At 42.9% G+C, this 18064-nt stretch overlaps 1 protein-coding gene and 1 long non-coding RNA gene across 36 annotated transcripts in view; one reads left to right on the plus strand and one right to left on the minus strand.

Annotated features, from left to right (window-relative positions):
* Positions 1-18064, plus strand: part of RAD51B (RAD51 paralog B) — a 657779-nt gene that overhangs the window by 339774 nt on the left and 299941 nt on the right. The window contains exon 9 of one of the 29 annotated variants that reach the window (XR_016226496.1): positions 7922-8029. The exons of the other annotated variants lie outside the window; for them this stretch is intronic. The gene's annotated coding sequence lies outside the window, so the exon portion shown is untranslated. The remainder of the gene's footprint in view (positions 1-7921; positions 8030-18064) is intronic. 29 annotated transcript variants of the gene reach the window in all.
* LOC103351641 (uncharacterized) overlaps positions 1-18064 on the minus strand; it is a 128795-nt gene that overhangs the window by 72719 nt on the left and 38012 nt on the right. The window contains exons 3-4 of one of the 7 annotated variants that reach the window (XR_016226502.1): positions 11853-12113; positions 11449-11653 (exon numbers count right to left, since the gene is read on the minus strand). The exons of 2 other annotated variants lie outside the window; for them this stretch is intronic. This is a non-coding gene — a long non-coding RNA (uncharacterized LOC103351641). Of the gene's footprint in view, positions 1-10831; positions 11654-11706; positions 12114-18064 lie in introns of those variants that run through there. 4 more of the 7 variants (XR_016226501.1, XR_016226500.1, XR_016226499.1 and 1 more) reach the window with 4 other exon arrangements.

The following is an 18064-nucleotide window of genomic DNA, read 5'->3' on the forward strand; positions in this document are numbered from 1 at the left end:
CCGTGGGTAAGACCACCAAAGACAGCATGTGTTAGAGCGCTTGTCTGTGACACAGGTAAAGAGAGGCCACATTCTTCAGGCCATCATACCGGGGGCCTGTTAGGCCTTACATCACACAGGAGGGCAGATGACTTAGAAGGGGCCCCAATCTTCAGCCAGTCCACATCTTTGGTCGAGACCGCAGGCTGTGGTGCAAATAGTAGAAAAGAAAGTAGATGTGCGTATGTTTGTGAGGCTGGGTTGCCTCCCGAACTCCCACCTTGTGTTCCTACCTAGCATTCTGGGACTACAGTGTGTGCTGCGGCACTGGTAATCCCTCGGCGCTAAAGAACGTGTGGCCCAGAGGATAGCCTAACTCGCTGTGCTCTGAGAGCCGTCCTAACGGTCAGGGTAAGAAGTTTCATTACCAGTCACCTTAACATACTCTCCCTTTGAGCAGACTCTGAACTATAGCCAGTGTTTTAGAGGATTAGTTTGCTGGAGTACAGACAGTTCGGGGAATTCTCTCATTCATCTTTGCTCTGCTTTTGTGCAGTATTTTGCTATAGCGTGCTTGCTAATGACTCAGTTTGCTCTAGATAGTTGTGATTTGGGAGGAAGAGGTCATCCAACCCACTGTTAGGTGAGAGGATTGTAAATGTTAGGGAGGGCCTGGGTGGAGGAATACTTTTTTTTTTTTTTTTTAAGGAAAAGTGCATGACTTTTGATTATGAAGGTATTGTAATGATCTCCATCTTGCTGTTGCGTATCTTTGCAATATTTCAGGCACTGTTCTAAGATCATATATTTAATCTTTACAGCAATCTTATAAGGTAGTACTACCACCATTATACCAGTTTTACAAAGAAGAAAGCTGAGGCTAAGAGAGGCTAAGTAACTTTTCCAAGGTCATATGGGTCATGAATTGCAGAGCCAAAATACAAAACCAGAATGTCTGGCTCTAGAGCCTGTGGCCTGGCCCTGGGAAGCAGCAGGTGGTGGCTCAATACTTGGGTCCTTATCATCCATAAGGGAGACCCAGATGAGTGCTGAGCTCCTGGCTTCAGCCTGGCTCAGTCCTGGCTGTGGTGGGCATTCTGGGGGAAATCAACCAATAAATGAGAGCTCTCTCTATCTCTGTCCCTCTGCCTGTCAAATGAAATGGAAGTAAATAAATAAAAATAATTTTTAGAAATGATACACAATACAGAGATGGAGAAATGTGGGGTGGTGAAGGGTTGTTGTGGGCAGAGGCAACTACCCAGGCCATCGTGGCGAGGTCGGAGCCTTCCTGGTGGCACAGTGAGATTTCCTCCCCATACAGGATGGGAAGCAGGCGGAAGAAGCCAGCATCCTCTCCACAAGGCAGTCTGAGTGCAGGGAAGCAAACAGCTGGGGCATTGGGTGACTATGTAGCCTAACAGGAAGATGCCTGCAGAAGTACCCTCAGATGCTCTTTGAAAGGCACCCTGGGAGAGAGATGAGAATGACTGAGGGTGGGTTTTGGTCTTGACCTTGTGCCACAATAAACAAAACGAAACTCTCTTTGAGCACCAGGTAATCAAGATGAAAGTGTGTTTACAGAGATGAGCACTGGGATTTATCCAGGATTCTGGAAGGTAATCCCCAGGTTCAGCACTCCATGAATACCCTGCCGTGTTCCTAAGCTGGTGAATTACTGTGAGCTTTTATGAGAGCGGATTGTGGGAAGCATCTAGATGAAATCCAGCCTGTTTCACCTCCAGTCCAGGGTCCACTAATGCACTCCAGGTGCACAGGCTGCCCGGGCTCTCTGCTTTAGGAGCCTCAAAGAAGAACTTTCATCCCCAAGGGGAAGCTTTGAAGCGCACCAAGGGCCTTTCTCTCTCTCTCCTTGTTTTTTGTATTCTTCCTGCCCACTTTCGGTAATTGGAGATATTTGTGGTGTTAAAGCCGGACTTGTTCGTTCTCTGCCTGCCCCTCCGCAGTGAAATTTTAAGCCTGTGGCTTCGATTGTACACAGCAGTGATTTTTCTGCAGTGTCCCTCAGATGTAAAAGGAGAGCGGCTGAAATACTAGAAAGAGGGTTATAGGAAATCACCAAACAACAATTTTCCACGTCTATAGATCCTTTCATCTCGAACACAAAAGAAGCTGGAGAGGGCGCCTCCAAAAAGGAGGGTGGGGGGCGCAGTTGAAAACTCTCTGGTTATAGGCTAAGGAGCTAAAGATCAAAGGGTTGTGCCCCCAGAACCACAAGGCCGGTCGCTGGAACGGCTCTAGTTAAGGTCAAGCATGCTGTTCTCCTGTGTTCCGTGGGTTAATGAGTGCAACTGGCCTCCGAGCAGCACATTTTTTCCCACTTAAATCCAATGCTGTCCTAAGGAAACTGATCATACGTGCGTTATAGATTACAGTTCCCAAGGCCTTTCACAGCATTATGGGTATTTGCCACCATAACCCAGCGGGTGAGGTGAAAAGTCCAAGAAGCCTCCCATCTAGTGTGTGGTCTCTGTGCTCCCATGGGGTCTTGGTCTCCCATTGAAACCACTGCTCCAGCGCAGGCCATCTTGTGGCTTCAATTTAGAAGTTCTCTTCCATAAGAGAGATTTTCTCCCAAAGCTAAATGAACAGCTAGGCAGCGTCCTGGGTAGCTCTGTGATTTCCTTTTTCCAATGTTAGCTGATGCCAGCATTTCAGTGTGTTCCCTGCCAGTTTAAATCATTATGTTGGTTTTTAAGTTTATCTCCAAATGTAATGATGTCACATACGGTAATGTGTTTGCAGAGGTAAGGGCACCAGGATTGGCTTGAATAGAAACTATGAGAGTTCATTGATGTTTTAGTATTCTATGCAATTTGGATTCTTTTTCCTGTTTCCTCTGTATTTGTGCCAGTTTCTGATTATGGGTGACCTGGCTCAAAAGTCAGGTGACTTGAAGTGAAGATGATTAAATTGTGTATGCACACGTGCATACCTGGGTATGCATATGGTAAAAGAGAGCTAGAGAGATGCTTAATATTCTTACCACCTGCTAGAAGTTGAAAGAAACATGTACTGTAGAAATTAGTTCTACGCCACCTTCCCTGGGAGGTCAGCTGCCAGGGAAAATGGTGAGACATTTGCAAACATGCTTTGTTTCTTTCAGATTTAAGGGGCGTGGATTCTGTCATTACACCTAGAGATATGAGACACAAAGAAGTTATCTTTGGGGTAACTTAGATCAGGGGAACTTTTGCGGATCTCTAGAAAGTATGCAAATGGCAAGGTAGTTAAGATACAGTGAAAAGAATTTAAGTTTTGAGCTGAATAGGATAGGGCTTAGTGCTGGGCTCCCTATTTCTTAGACGAATAACTTAAGGTTGATTACTGAATTGTTATGAACATCAGTTTCTTCTCTTGGTAATAACTACTACATAGATTTATTATGAGGATTAAGTAAAAATATATCTGTGAAAGCTTCTGGGATGTAGTAGACATTCAACAAATATTTAGTTTTGCATTCTCTCTCTTACCTCCTTGCGTATCTGATTTGAAAAACATATATACAGGTACTTATTGGGATTCCTTTTGATTATGCCTCCCCCACTATAAAAGACGAAATCTTAAATACTTGAGTTGGGGTGGGCACTCTGGTGCAGTGCTGCCCGTTTCCTATCTCGGAGTGTTTACTCCGAGGCCTGCCATGTTTCTGAGCCAGTGTCCTGCTATTGTGCATCTTAGCGGTGATGGCTCCAGTGCTTGGGTCCTTGCCACCCATGTGGGATACTCAGATGGAGTTCCTGGCTCTTGGCTTCAATGTGGCCCAACCTTGGCTGTTATGGACATATGGAGGAGTAAACCGGCAGATGAAGATATCTCTCTCTCTCAAAATTAAAACAAAACAAAACAAAAAAACCAACAACTTGAGTAGGCACTAGGTTTTACTAATTCTTTTCACTATTTGCTTATAACACATATTCTTAACCTAGGTGAAATTTAGATAGAATAAGGGTACATTGACAAAAAAGAAATCTAGCATGATTTTTTTCACCTGTCTCTTAAAGCCTGCACAGCAGGCATGGCTTTAGATTGATGAAGGCAGTCTGATCCAAAACTAGGTAGGACTGCACTTGTCACCTGACAGGGAACCTGTAACACTTGTGCTGTAATATATAAGTCCTCAAAATCAATGACTTAATAAATACAAATTTATTTTTTGCTCCACTAAAGTTTAGTTAAATGTTCTTGTTGTTGAGAGACTGTTCTCCAGATAATAATCCAAGACCAGGCTTCTTCTATTGTGTGGCTCCATCGTCTTTAAAACAAAAAAAAAGACTTCCAAAGTCAGCTTGGAAGAAGAAAGAGAAAAAGGGAGGTTTTTAGGAGCCCATCTGGAGGTGTCTCATGTCATTGTCACCCATATTCCAATGGCAAGGACTTACATGGCCGGATTGAACTACAAGGAAGAGGAAAACTAGAAAATACCGTCTAGCTGTGTGTCTAGAGGGAAGAAGAAACAGGTGCTGTGATCAGCCAGCAGTCTCCAACAAAGGGATTTGTTGTTCAGCCTCACCCTTCAAGACTTCTAATCCTTTCTTTCACTTGGCTGACCCTTGTTCCAACTTAAAAGTTGGTTTACGATTTTGATTTTAATTTGGTTGCCTCCTTATTTGGGGGCGGATTTTAACTTTCTTGGCCTGGTCTGATAGCCCATGGATCCAGATTCTTGACCCCTGGCCACAATTCCAGAGATTAGAATTGCTTCAGTGAAAGAGAATTTTTAGAGATGATTAACTTTGACAGTCTTTTTTTATACTAGAGGCACTTCTTTCCAAAGACCATTGATAAATTTACTTGTACGTGGAAATACAGCATGAACATCTCAAAATCAGTGTTTCTGAAGCTTTCCTCTTAGTAATGCTTCAACATTTAGAAAGAAGGATTAGTAAGAAGGAAGGGATTTGCTCATGTGATTGAGAGTCCATGGCTTCTGTTTAACCCTAGCTTACTACCCTGTGAGAATATTCTCATATGTTTAAACAAGACATTTATTTGAAAGGCAGAGTGACAGAGAGGGAGAGACAGAGAAGAGAGAGATCTTCCATCTGCTGTTTCACTCCCCAAATGGCCACAATAGCCAGGTCTGAGCCAGGCTGAAGCCAGGAGCCAGGAACTTCACCCAGGTCTCCCATATGGGTAGTAGGGGTCCAAGTCCTTGAGCCGTCATCCACTGCCCTCCCAGGTGCATTAGCAGGGAGATGGATTGGAAATGGAGCAGCTGGAATTCAAACCAGCCTCTCCCATATGGGATGTGGTGTCCCAAATGGTGGCTTAACTTGCTCTGCCACAATGGCCACCCCAATATTCTCATCTTTAAACCCATATAATGGAACCTGGAGAATAATTAGAAATATTGAAAACCTATGTGGGGACTGGCACTATGGTGTAGCAGGTAAAGCTACCGCTTGCAGTGTCGGCATCCCATATGGGTGCCAGTTCAATCCCGGCTGCTCCACTTCCGATCCAGCTCTCTTCTATGGCCTGGGAAAGCAGTAGAAGATGGCCCAAGTCCTTGGGCCCCTGCACCCGCGTGGGAGACCTGGAAGAAGCTCCTGGCTCCTGGCTTTGGATCGGCACAGCTCCGGCCATTACAACCAACTGGGGAGTGAACCAGTGGATGGAAGACTCCCTCCCCCCGCCCCGCCCCCAGCCTCTCCTTCTCTCTCTGTGTAACTCTGACTTTCAAATAAATAAATAAATCTTAAAAACAAAAAAGAAAAAACCTATAGGCCCCAGGTGGTAATAATATTGTATCTCGTGGTGGGACCATGACTGATATTTTGGTTTTGCTTGGTTTTACTTTTTTTTTTTTTAAATATTATTTCCTTTTATCCAAATGTGATACACTAGGAAGGTACCCCTTTGTATTTCTTACCCCATTACAAGCCCAGTCTCTCTTAAAAATGCAGAAATGATGAACAACAGGAAGGATGGGATGATTTCGAGCCCTTGCTGCCTTACAGCGTTTCTTTGTGAATCAATGAAACGCTGTGTAAGGGTGCACTCTGAAAATTGAAGAATAACTAGATAATGAAGTGTTGCCAGCATGTTATTGCCAGCAGATTAGATTCAGGCTTGAAGAAATTCGGAGTTTCTGACTAGGGTGAGTGGAGTGGCAGGTAGAATTCTTTAATCTCTTGGATTTGCTGCTCCTTCAAAGGGAGAAATTCCACAGACTTAACATGTATATTTGTTTCTCATAAACGCAATAACTGGAGATTATTTGCTGCTAAAACAAACAGCAAACTCATCACATTAAAATAATCATTTTAAAGGCCATGGGAAAACCTAATCTTAGCAAGCAAGGACAGCATGTTCTTGGATAAATTGAGGGGGAGAACAGAGAGCAGGTGGGTGAGGTTTGCCTGGTGCTCTCCGGACCCTTCCTTGGCTGGTTGTACTGACCACAGAGAAATGTGTCCCCGCTTGTTAGTGGTCACCCTCACATGGAAGTGCTTAGTGTGCTTATCGGGCTTCCCACAGCACTTGTGATTATAGGCCACCATCAAGAGATTTTATTTAAATTGAATTGGTTCTTCATGTGTTTTTCAGTTTTCAGAAGTAGTACATACTCATTAAATTTAGACAAGAACTGTATTATGGAGAAAGGGAAAAGGCCCTCCCTAACCTTAGACTTAAGTGCTGTGGACGATTGGTATCACTTTTCAATGCATATATTAACATGTGTATTATTCATTTTCTGAACAAAGAATGCAGTTATATGTATTGTTTTGTACACTTCTTCCCTCTTACTGAATTGGACATATTTCATAGGATTTTCAACACCAGTTTTCTTATTTTTCTCATATTTTTCGTAGTCCTTTAGAATATACTTTACCAAGTTAAGAACAGAACTATGGATAGTAGTTTTTTTGTCTTTAAAAATTATTTATTTATTTATTTAGAGAGAGTGCGCCGGAGCACTTCCATCTCCTAGTTCACTCCCCAGATGCCTGCAATGTCTGAGCCAAAGCTGGAAGCCAGGACCTCGGTCCACATCTCCCATGGGGGTGGCAGGGAAGCAGTCACTTGAGCCATCCCGGCTGCCTCCCAGGGCCTGCATTAGCAGGAAGCTGGAGTCAGGAGTTGGAGCTGGGTTATTGAACCCAGATGCTCCATGTGGACTGCAGGCATCTTTACTAGAGTCTTAACCACTAATCCAAATACCTGACTTTTTTTTTTCTTCTTTTTTTAAGATAAGAGCTTTTTAGAACCATCATTCATAAGCAATTGTTATAAGCAACAGTGTAAGGTTTGGCCCATGGCTCTACTTTCCTGTTAGCTGGCCCATTACTTGTGGTTGTTGCATTGATGGTGTGAACTGTGAATTAATAAGTTTAGGAAGGTAATCCCCCGCCCCCGCCCCCCCCCCACATTCTTTCTAGCAGTGGGCTTGGGAAAGTGAATTGGATTTAGGGATGATGTTGCTGTCTTCTGGGAAGGTAGAATGAGTTAGTCACCTGGAAACAAACCTGCTCCAGTATTCTATTCGAAAACGTTTCGCCTTCTTTTCTACAGACCAGAGCCCAGATTCACTGGAGCCTCAACTCCCAGCACTGCCCCGGATGCTTGCCCTGGCTCCTTGCTCTCCCTCACCCTGTGCTTTGCTGCGACTTTCCCCGTGTCAGGATGGGCCCGCCAGCCTCTCTGCCTGCTGTCACTCTCTGGTGACGCCTTGCTAGACCTCCCAGGCAGAACCCCTCCCTGTTTTCTAGTTCTGTTAGCATTGCTTCTGCTGCTAGGTGGATCTTACCTTACCTGTCTCAATCTTTCTTTTAATATTTTTATGGTGTAATTCACATACAATGAAGTGCACAAACCTTAAGTATGCAGTTGATGAATATATTATATTGGGATTTTCATGTGCACTGTAAGCCTCCAAAGGGCAGGAACCTCATTTTATTCAATCTTCCATTTCCAGAGGCAGAGAATAGTGATTGAATGAACACGAGTGGCCGCTGGATAATTTTCTCAGCCAATCCAGTGTAGATTTCTTTATGGAAAAGGGAGCATTGTGGAGTACTGCTGTGTAAGTCTGAAACCAAGCAATGTTTTCCTACTTTCTTGTCACTAACCTTAAAAATTAAGAGATACCACCGAAAGTGTTGTTTATTTCCTCAGTGGCAATTATTGATCAATCAATAAAAATAAGTTTCATCCATTTTCTACTCATTTCAAAAAGGGGTGGGCATTGTGGCACAGGGTGTTGAACTGCTGCTTGAGATGCGTGCGTCCTATAAAGGAGTGCTGACTCAAGTCTCAGCTACTCTGCTTCTGATCTGGCTCCCTGCTAATGCACCTGGGAGGCAGAAGATGACGGTCCAAGTACTGGGGTTCCTGCCACTCATGTGGGAGATCTGGATGAAGCTCCTGGCTCCTGTCTGCTGCCAGCAAGTGGGGAGTAAACCGATAAATGGAAGATCTGTCTCTGGCTCTTCCTCTCTCTGTCACTTTGCCTTGGAAGTAAGTAAGTAAATGAATCTTTAAAGAAAAAAAGAAACTATACATCTTGAGACTTGAGATATAAAACAGCAAAGATATATGTTAGCATCAAACTGCCTTTTCTTTACTATTTATTCTTTAGAGAAATAAGCAACTTTCCCTTCTCTTAAATTCCTAAATCTAGATTAGGCTACTTAAGAAATGAAATGATATTTAATTTCACTGGTTCCAGTGTCGTGGCATAAAGCATAAAGCCTCTACCTGTGATGCCAGCCTCCCATTTGGGTGCCAATTTGAGTTCCAGCTGTTCCACTTCCAATCCAGCTCCCTGCTAATGCACCTGGGAAAGCAGCAGAAGATGGCCCAAGTGCTTGTCCCACTGTCGCCCACATGGGAGACCTAGATGAAGCTCCTGGCTCCTAGCTTCTGCCTGGCCTGGCTGGCCCTTGTAACCATCTAGGGGGTGAACCAGTAGACAGAAGATCGATCTCTCTCTCTCTTTCTCTCTGTAAACTCTCCCTTTCAAATAAATAGATAAATCTTAAGAAAGAGAGAAAGAAAGAGAGAAAGAGAGAGAGAGAGAGAGAGAGAGAGAGAGAAAGAAAGAAAGAAAGAAAGAAAGAAAGAAAGAAAGAAAGAAAGAAAGAAAGAAAAAATAGGATTAGCCTATTGAGCCGCGGCGCCAGCCTTGACTCTCTATCTTGAAAAAATTAGGTTTTATTCTTTGTGGTTTATTGGCTCAATTTAGCATGTGTCCATTTGGGATCTACTCTAGGCTCAGTACTGGTCAGGATCATAATCCACAGTCTCTTTAGCATTTTATCTTATTGATTTAAATAATGGCACATGAATTTTAGATTCTGCTTGTGGTTCATGGTACACATTTAATTAGTAATAATGAAATGAAAAATGCAAGCGAATGCCTCTGGCCTGGGAAATATGTATCTGTTTAGTTTTCAATATTAGTTATCTAAATATTATTAGTTAATGCTATATTACTGCAGACCTTTAAAAATTTCAGAAAGGATACAGTAGATATTTTTAAAAAGTGCTAGATAGATGTTATTGTTCATTTTTAAAAGAATTGAGTGGTTTGTTGGCAGAGTTGGGAATGGAAATGTGATTGCTCAAATCTTAAATTGGGTACTTATCCTTGGAAACCTACTTCTAATATAGTGTTAACATGTAAATTAGCCATGGACTGTCAGAGTTAAGTATGTGAGCTTGGATCGTGATGTTAAAGGGCCATGCATCTGCTTTAGGGAAGCCTGGCTTTCTGTATAATCAGTGTTGCAGTGTTGGAAACCATTAGATGATCAGGGCCTCTGATAGGAAACTGGGTACTGAGTGATACAATTACTGAGCAGTTGACATGAGAAAGGCCAGGCTCTTCCTTGAGTTTTCATCTGTTTTGGCCATGGGGAGATGACTCTCAGCATTAGATCCTGAACCCAGCTAAAATCTGGGGGGCTCTTGACAGCTTTTCAGAGCATACTTTCTAAGGAGAGAGATAATGGAAGACTTTTTCTTTCTGTTTTCTATGGTCTCTCTTTTGAGAGCCCAGATAGCTCACAGGAATAGGGTCTCATAGTCAGAAAAACTCAGATTAGTCTGTAAATCAAGAGGTGAAGCCTTTCTGTTCTCCTTAAGAAAATGCTGTCCTCCGTAGAGGGCAGAGAAAGAGTATGTGTCGTTAATGACTTGAGAAACATTTGCCACTGCACCTGCCCAGGGCAGGCCATAAAGTTACCTTGGTTGTGTAAGAATAACCTGAGAGGTTTACTTAGACTGTTCCCAAATGTTTGGGCCTTATTCAAGAGCTTCCAAGACTGACCAAATAGTTTTACTTTTCACTGCTCTGTTTAGAGTTACCTTTACACCATCCAATCACAGGGAGAGGTGTGGGAGTTGCTGAAGTTACAACATGCCCGACTCCCCAGCCATGTGACATAGCTTTTCAGACACTGAGTTAAACTTCAACCCAGACATCTCTCTTCAATTCAGGTCACCTACAGGCTAGACAAAGCCAAGGTCGTCTGTGGAGCCAATATAAGGAGTTCCGTTGGTTGCAATAACTACAACGTTATTCACTGTTTGAAATACTATACCGTGGTTAATCATAAGTTGCAGCTGTGGTGTCCCTTTATTTATGAGCCCTGAATCGAGAGGACACAGCAAGATCCACTGTTTGAAAGGAGCCTTTCATGAGGTCTTCCTTTTGGATGCTGCTTCGTCTTTTGTTGTGAAGAGAAGAGGACTTCGTGTTCAGTTGCACAAGTTAGTGAATAGAGTATATTGGCCTCCCTGAAAGCAGATTGTTCTGCTCCAAACTTGAATGACCAAATTGGAAAACTTATGTTTTTACTAATGACTGTAAAAACACACTAAGTCTCTGATGATTCCTTTTAATTGGCCACAATCTTGATTAAACCTTAATTGTCAGGCATTCAAAAGTTATTTATGTTCTCTCTGAAAACAGACTTTTCTATCCAGAATTCAAGTTGTCTACTTACAGCTATAGGTTTCTGCTAATGTTTAGGTAAACATACCCAAGCTCTTCACTCCAACCTGATGGATGAGATTTGACATGTCTGTTGCCAACCCTCCCCCCTTTCTTTTTTAATTTTTTAGTTTAATGTCCTACTTTACTTTGTGAGAAATCATCTTGCGAGCTACTCTTGTTGAACAAGGGGCATTTCCAGCTTCTTTTTATTAATAAGTTTTGAAATAGATTATTTAGATGCATGGACTTCTTTAATCAAAGAATTTAGTGATAGGCGATGTTTTCAGGTCTGCTGATTTGTCCCACTAAAACTGGTGTGGCTCCTTTTCATTGAGGCACTCAGAATGCTTCTGTACTTCACATTCATGTTGACTTTTTAGTGGTACTATTTTTGTGGAATTCATTTCATGGGAACTTTCACTCTTCAGTGGATAATCCCATGTGGACTGTCCACTGCCACACAGGTTTCATGTGGTTCCTGTAATGCGTGTGCTTTTACCCACCTTACGTCTTGGAGGATGTTGTTAGCCCTAGCATTCTTCCCTCATCTCCTGTGTTCTAATCGGTTGTGCTTTCCCCAGGACGAGGGGAGACTTATGAGGACGAGGCTGTATCTTCAAGCTGCCTCCAGGTGATTGGCACAAAGTTGCTTACATCTCTTGCTTTCTTGTACATTGATGGGAACAGTGTTATATTAGCTTCTTAGAACTGTTATCAAGAAAAGAAACTGTTATCAAGAAAAGAGACTGACAGTAAAACACTTGGCCAAACTCAAAATTCTCTTAAAAGCTGTGAGAATTATTCTCTAAATGAGCACCTCGAGTTTCGGTTGACAGATACACGACAACAATCTGCATTTTGAACCAGGAGACCTAGAAACCCAGATAGACAAAGCTGACATACCAACCCTCTATTTCCAATCTGTTCTGACCAAGTCAGATGAAGGCGGAAGTTCCGGGGAGCGAGCTTCTGTTTGTGGAGATGTTTGTTTAGGCCTCCTTTGAGCTTCTTCACCCCTGACTTCGCCTCCACTGGTGTCCACTTTTCAGTGCTCTTTGTGTGCGATGGCAGGTTACTTGTTGGAAATCACTGTGCCAGCCATGTCCTAGTGTGGTCACACTCGATGCACTGCTTATTAGCAGGAACTCCAGGGGAAATGGCATGGGACCTTGAAATAAACAAACAAGCTGAGAGGGCTGCCTAGACCCAAAGAAACAGGGTTACTGGATTTGTTGAAAGAATTATGCTTGTGTGTTACACTTTCCCCCTTTGCAGCCCAGATAAAAATCTTTGCTCGGGGTACATGTCAACATCCCAGTTGCAACTATAACTTACAGTGGAAAATGCTTTTTGTTTTGGAAAGAAGCAATTGCCATCCTGTTAGTAGACATGGACAGCTGGAGATAAAACTTGTGTTTGAGACCAACGCAGCTTGAGGAAGGGGGCAGAATCTAGTTTAACAGCCTCTAAATGAGAAGATCTCCGTTTTAATCTCACTGCTTGTCCAGTCAAGAAAGACTAGGCGGCTGCTGTGTTCGGGACTGCTAAGCGTGACGGACAGAGCAGTAACAGTAGAAGACATGCTCTCTGCCTTTGAGGGAGTGAAAAGTGAATAGACAACCCACATGTACCAGAAGCAACAAAAGAATGCTGTTAGTCTGGGTGTAATCAAACTGCCACATGGCTAACTACAGACCAGAAGGCAAGGGGGTGGGTTACTGTGGTCTCTGCTGCTAGGTAGCTTTAGGTTTTCTTGGATATTCTCCACGACCCATTTTTTTTTTTTAAACTATGAATTACCTATCTCTGCCCTCTACCAAGTACACAGCAAAAATCTGAGTAATGTTTACAACTATAAATTAAGAACTTGAGCCTCTTGGAGATCTGTAAACAGAGTGAGAAGGAGACATGCCAATACGGTGGAAAAGCACTTTTGAAGATGCGTGAATATTCTGTAGTGCTTTTGTAATATGATTATAGTGTTAAAGATAAGCTTCCTTTAGTTTTATAAAATGTGACTTTTGATTATGAAGCTGCAGCTTTTCAGAAAAACCTGTCCCAAGTTGACTTGCTCTTCTTTGACTTTAAGAGACAGAGAACACTTCATTTTCCCTAAGACTGGCTACTTTTTCACTTTTATTTTACTGCATTCAAGACATGACTACTGAGCAAGTCCCATAACTGGGCCTGGGGATATAATGTTGAAGACATGAGACTGTTCTCTAATAAGCTTATGCAGAGGGGCCGGCACTGGTGTAGTGGGTAAGCCTCTGCCTGTGGCACCAGAATCCCTTATGGGTGCTGGTTTGTGTCCCGGCCGTTCGTCTTCTGATCCAGCTCTCTGCTGTGGCCTGGGACAGCAGTAGAAGATGGCCCAAGTCCTTGGGCCCCTGAACCTGCGTGGGAGACCCGGAAGAAGCTCCTGGCTTCTTACTTTGGATCGACCCAGCTCCAGCCGTTGCATCCATTTGGGGAGTGAACCAGCAGATGGAAGACCTTTCTCTCTGTCTCTCCCTGTCTCTGTTTGCAACTCCACCTCTCAAATAAATAAATCAATTAATCTTGTTTAAAAAAAAAAGCTTATGAGGAGAAACCAAGGGTAAAAGTTAGTTCCTGGTGTTTTAAATACTAGGCATAGATTTGTTTTTTAATAGTTAAATATAAAAAAAACTAGAGTGAAGCTAGATTTACTGCACTGTCTCCACTTACTCACTTGTTCACTCGCCCGTTCATCCGTTTTTCAAGTTAATGGCTGCTGGTAACCTGAGTCTTCCTTGACATCTCCCTATCATTTGTCCTCCAAAGGCAAGCGGTCACTGTGTCCTTTGGAATGTCCATCTCCGGGGAAAGTGTTGAATCTGTCCACTTCTCAGTATACTTACCATCTTAACTATTCTTGTCACCCCCTACTGATCTCCCCATTCCTACTCCTGCTTTCCTACAGCTACTGACTTTTGAAGTTTATTTGACTGTGACCCACAATAAAAATATTTTCAGTATACCCCCAGTGTGTGCACGTGCACACACACACATACATGTCCTATTATGATTCTGTAAGTAAATCTGAAATAAAAGATTCACAAAATAATACATACTATTACTCTGTGTGATGCATTTTGATATGTTTGAAAACTCTATGCCTTTTCCTTTTTTTCCTTGCTGGGCATGCATGATCAGCTGAGTTCATTCCATGACCCATGGGTGGTTTGAAATACGCTGTTCCAGTCCTTCCCAGTGCAGCAGGCTGGGGATAATTTCATGTTGTTTCCTTGCTTAAAAATCTTCCACTGTCCTCTGATTACACTCTTAGGATTCAACCTAAAAATAATAGTGTGGCCTACAAGGTGTCCATGGTCTGCCTCTCACTTGTAGCACCTGCATGCACGCTCTTGTTTCCCTCCATGACAGTTTTCCTTCCCCCAGTCTACCTGGCCAACTCCTATTTTCCTTCAGGTTTCCGTGTAGAGATCACTTCCTGAGAAAATCAGACAGCCACTTCATTCCTCTTCCCCTATACGTTTTCTTCATTATAGTTGTTATAATATTATTGTTGTGTGTTTCTTTTTATTATTTTTTGTCCGATATTGGTGGTTTTCTCTAGATTATAGGTTCCATGATTGTTAAGACCAACTCTGTTCTGTTTATTGCTGTATCCAGTGGGCCTAGTACAATCCTAGCACAGGCAGCAAATATTTTTGGCTCCTACTTGTTGCCAACCACAGTGCTTGGCCTTAGGAGTATAACGGTGAATGGATTCGGACCCCACCCTCAAGGAGTTCTGCTTTTTGACATATGATATCTGAAGATAAGGTGTCTAAAAGGCAAAGCAGGTTAATAATCCTGTTAGCAATGGTATTCGAATCCTGGAATTCCTATAAACCATGATTTATTTCGCTCGAGACTAACTGAAGGGGAGGTTTCTCTTACACTATGAGGCAACTTCCAAAAGTTCATGGAAAGTGAGATTAAAAGATGTTTATCTACGTGTCCAAACACTTTGAAATCCACGCGCAGTTTTTTCCTGATACGCATTTCTAGGAACTTTTTGAAGACCCTGCCTACCAGCTCAGGAGCTGCAATGGCATTGTCAAACAACTGCGAATAAATTTCCCTCTGATGGTATAGGAGGATTCAAGGCAGCGAGAAGTAGCTCTTGTTTCTGGTGCTGTTTCTTTGTCGTTATATAATTCTCAGGCTCAGAATCTTAAATTTGGAAAGAATCTAACGAGGCCTTGAGACTAATCTTGCATTTTCTGCTGGAGCTCTCAATTTTAACATCCCTGACAGATGCACATTAGAACTCTTCCAGTGCTGGAAAAACAACCGTTCCAGAAAACAGCCTATTTCGTTTTGAGACGGTTTGAACTGTTAGACAAATGCTCATTTTGTTGAGCTAGTTTTCTGCCCATTTATCTGCCGTTTGGAGTCCTAGCGATAAGCCGGCTCTCTCTTCCTCGGAGCCACACTCTGTTTGTAGCCAGCTGACCTCCCAAATCCTTTCTTCTTTCCCAGTTGAAACAATCCCAGGTCTCCACTTATTTTTCATAGGACAGGATTTCCATATCCTTTCTCTCCCTGTGACTCTTTTGACATACTCCAGTTTTTCTGTATATTCTTTAAAATTTGGCACTGAGAGTAGAGCTGAGTCCAGCTGTGTCCAGCCAGTGCTGATCACAGGGAGACAGTTCTTTTCTCCTTACCCTGGACACTATTCTTCTGCTAATCTGGCCTTAGGATGCATTGGGATTTTCAGCAGCCAAGACACACGGTTGGCTCATGTAATGTTCACAGTCAACCGAAACCCCCAGATCCTTTTCACATGAACTCTGGGGCTGCTTGGTCATTCTCCCATCCTGAACTTAGCCATGGACTCGTTTTCTTTCTTGTATCCATGTAATAGATTTTTACATTTATTCCCATTCAGTCTCATCTCATTAACTTCAGACTAATCTTCCAGGCAGTCTTTTGTGGGGTCTACAGTCTTGGCAAAAGAAAAAAAACCCCAAACTCCAGTGAATACCACAAACAGTTATTTGCTTTAAGTTCAGGAAATGAAAAGTTGTGCTGGTTTTAAGTTTCTGGAGTTCGCCTCCCTCCCCTGACCCTTCCCCCAGCCAGCTTCAGTTCTTTGGTCTGAGGCCCAGGAGGGGATATGTGCAACTGGACTCCCTTTAGGGAGGGCCCCACTCTCCTGCGCACTGTGCCGGTCAGCGAGAGCTGGGTCAGCCCAGCTGAAGCACAGAAGCATCCTCTGGTCCCTGCGCAAACCGCTGCCCGGTGCTGTGCCAGCTGCTTGCGCCCCAGCATTGTCTGGAAGTTTTGGCCCATTGTCCCCTAGAGGAAACAAAGTCCCACCCACTCCCAATCTCTTTTGTCCCCACAGCCAGCTCTGGAAAATATCTGAAGGCCACAGAAGTGGGAGTGCCCTTTGATGTTTATATTGGCTGGCTCCTTTTCCTTTTTACTTCTTCTTCTTTATTTTATTTTTTTTTTTAAATAATCAGCGTAGTAGAAAATGTGGAGAATTAACCGCATGACAGCAACAGAGGAATTCATTAGAGAAACTGAGATGAATTCTGCTCAGATTTCAGACTTTCAGGCAGGAGTCACAAGGGAGTAGCCCTCTTCTAGTTGTTTTTAATCATTTCTTCTGTGGCACCTTGGTTGTCCATGAAACCAATCTCGGGGTCCAGCGTGGGGGAGCCTGAGCACACAGGCTGATCCAACGGTGGCTTGGATTTGGGGTTTGCTGTGGCAGTATGAGCCACTTCTTTCTCACTTCCCTCTGTGAAGATGGAACTTGTCCATTTTGGAGAAGGCAATGGATGATGCTATGTCACTGTGTTTATTTAAAGTGTTACTCATTAAAAATCTGTCTTAAAATTATAAAAAAAAAAAAGCATAAAATTTTACTATGGAAAATTCTCAAATAGACTAAAAAATGCTGAGGAACGAAATTATGCAAGTGTGTTCTAACTTAACATCCTTAGAAACCACGCTGCCACCACCACCACTTTTCAGGACCCTGAAAGACAGCTTCAGTGGTGATGTGCTGCCCATGCTTTGTTAATTCATACATAAAGCTTTACTTGAAAAAACTCTGTGCTGTGATTTGAATAGAATATGACTCCTGAACTCCTGCAGATGGTTAAATCCCCAAATCATGAGTGACTAGTACAGGGGGTGAAGAGGGAGAGGTAAAAATTTAATCCAATATATTTAAGAGGTAGGTGATCCTCAAGTCATTGGGAGTGTGCCCCTGGACGACAGTTCTCCTGCTTCCTGGTTTGCTGTGGGATCCTACCTCTGCCAAACGCTGTGTTGCCTTCATCAAATGGTTGAACAATTGACATCCACCCAATCTTGGACTGTGAACCTCCAAAACTATAAGCCATAATAAACCTTTCACAGGCAGCCTCTGTTAAGTAGTTTATTACAGGAACAGAAAGTTGACTAATACACTCTGTAAAATAAAACAATAATTTTCTCTATAAATATGTAAAGATAGCAGCTAGGTCCCCCAGAAGTGACCAAGATTTCACTCCCTGACCCCAAATAGTTGAATGCTTAGCTTAGTGGAGTTTAATTACTATTCTAACTCATCATGATTCTTCAAAACAAATAATATTGGCAAGTTTCACATTGCAATTATTTAAGAGAAAATATCTTCTTAAATTAATTTTTTAAGAAAGTATACTTTAGGGGCCGGCGCCATGGCTCACTTGGTTAATCAATCCTCTGTCTGAGGTGCCGGCATCCCATATGGGCACCGGATTCTAGTCTCGGTTGCTCCTCTCCCATTCCAGCTCTCTGCTGTGGCCTGGGAAGGCAGTGGAGGATGGCCCAAGTGCTTGGGTCCCTGCATCCGCATGGGAGACCAGGAGGAAGCACCTTGCTCCTGGCTTCGGATTGGTGCAGCGCCAGCCATTGTGGCCATTTGGGGAGTGAACCAACGGAAGGAAGACTTTTCTCTCTGTCTCTCTCTCACTGTCTATAACTCTACCTATCAAAAAAAAAGTATACTTTTAAAAAAGATTTATTTTCTTATTTATTTGAAAGTCAAAGTTACAGAGAGGAGAGGTGGAGAAATCTTCCATCCATTGTTTCACATCCCAAATG

Source organism: Oryctolagus cuniculus, chromosome 20 (genome assembly GCF_051225735.1).
Source record: "Oryctolagus cuniculus isolate XC-2025 breed Fujian yellow rabbit chromosome 20, ASM5122573v1, whole genome shotgun sequence".
Taxonomy (NCBI): Eukaryota; Metazoa; Chordata; class Mammalia; order Lagomorpha; family Leporidae; genus Oryctolagus; species Oryctolagus cuniculus.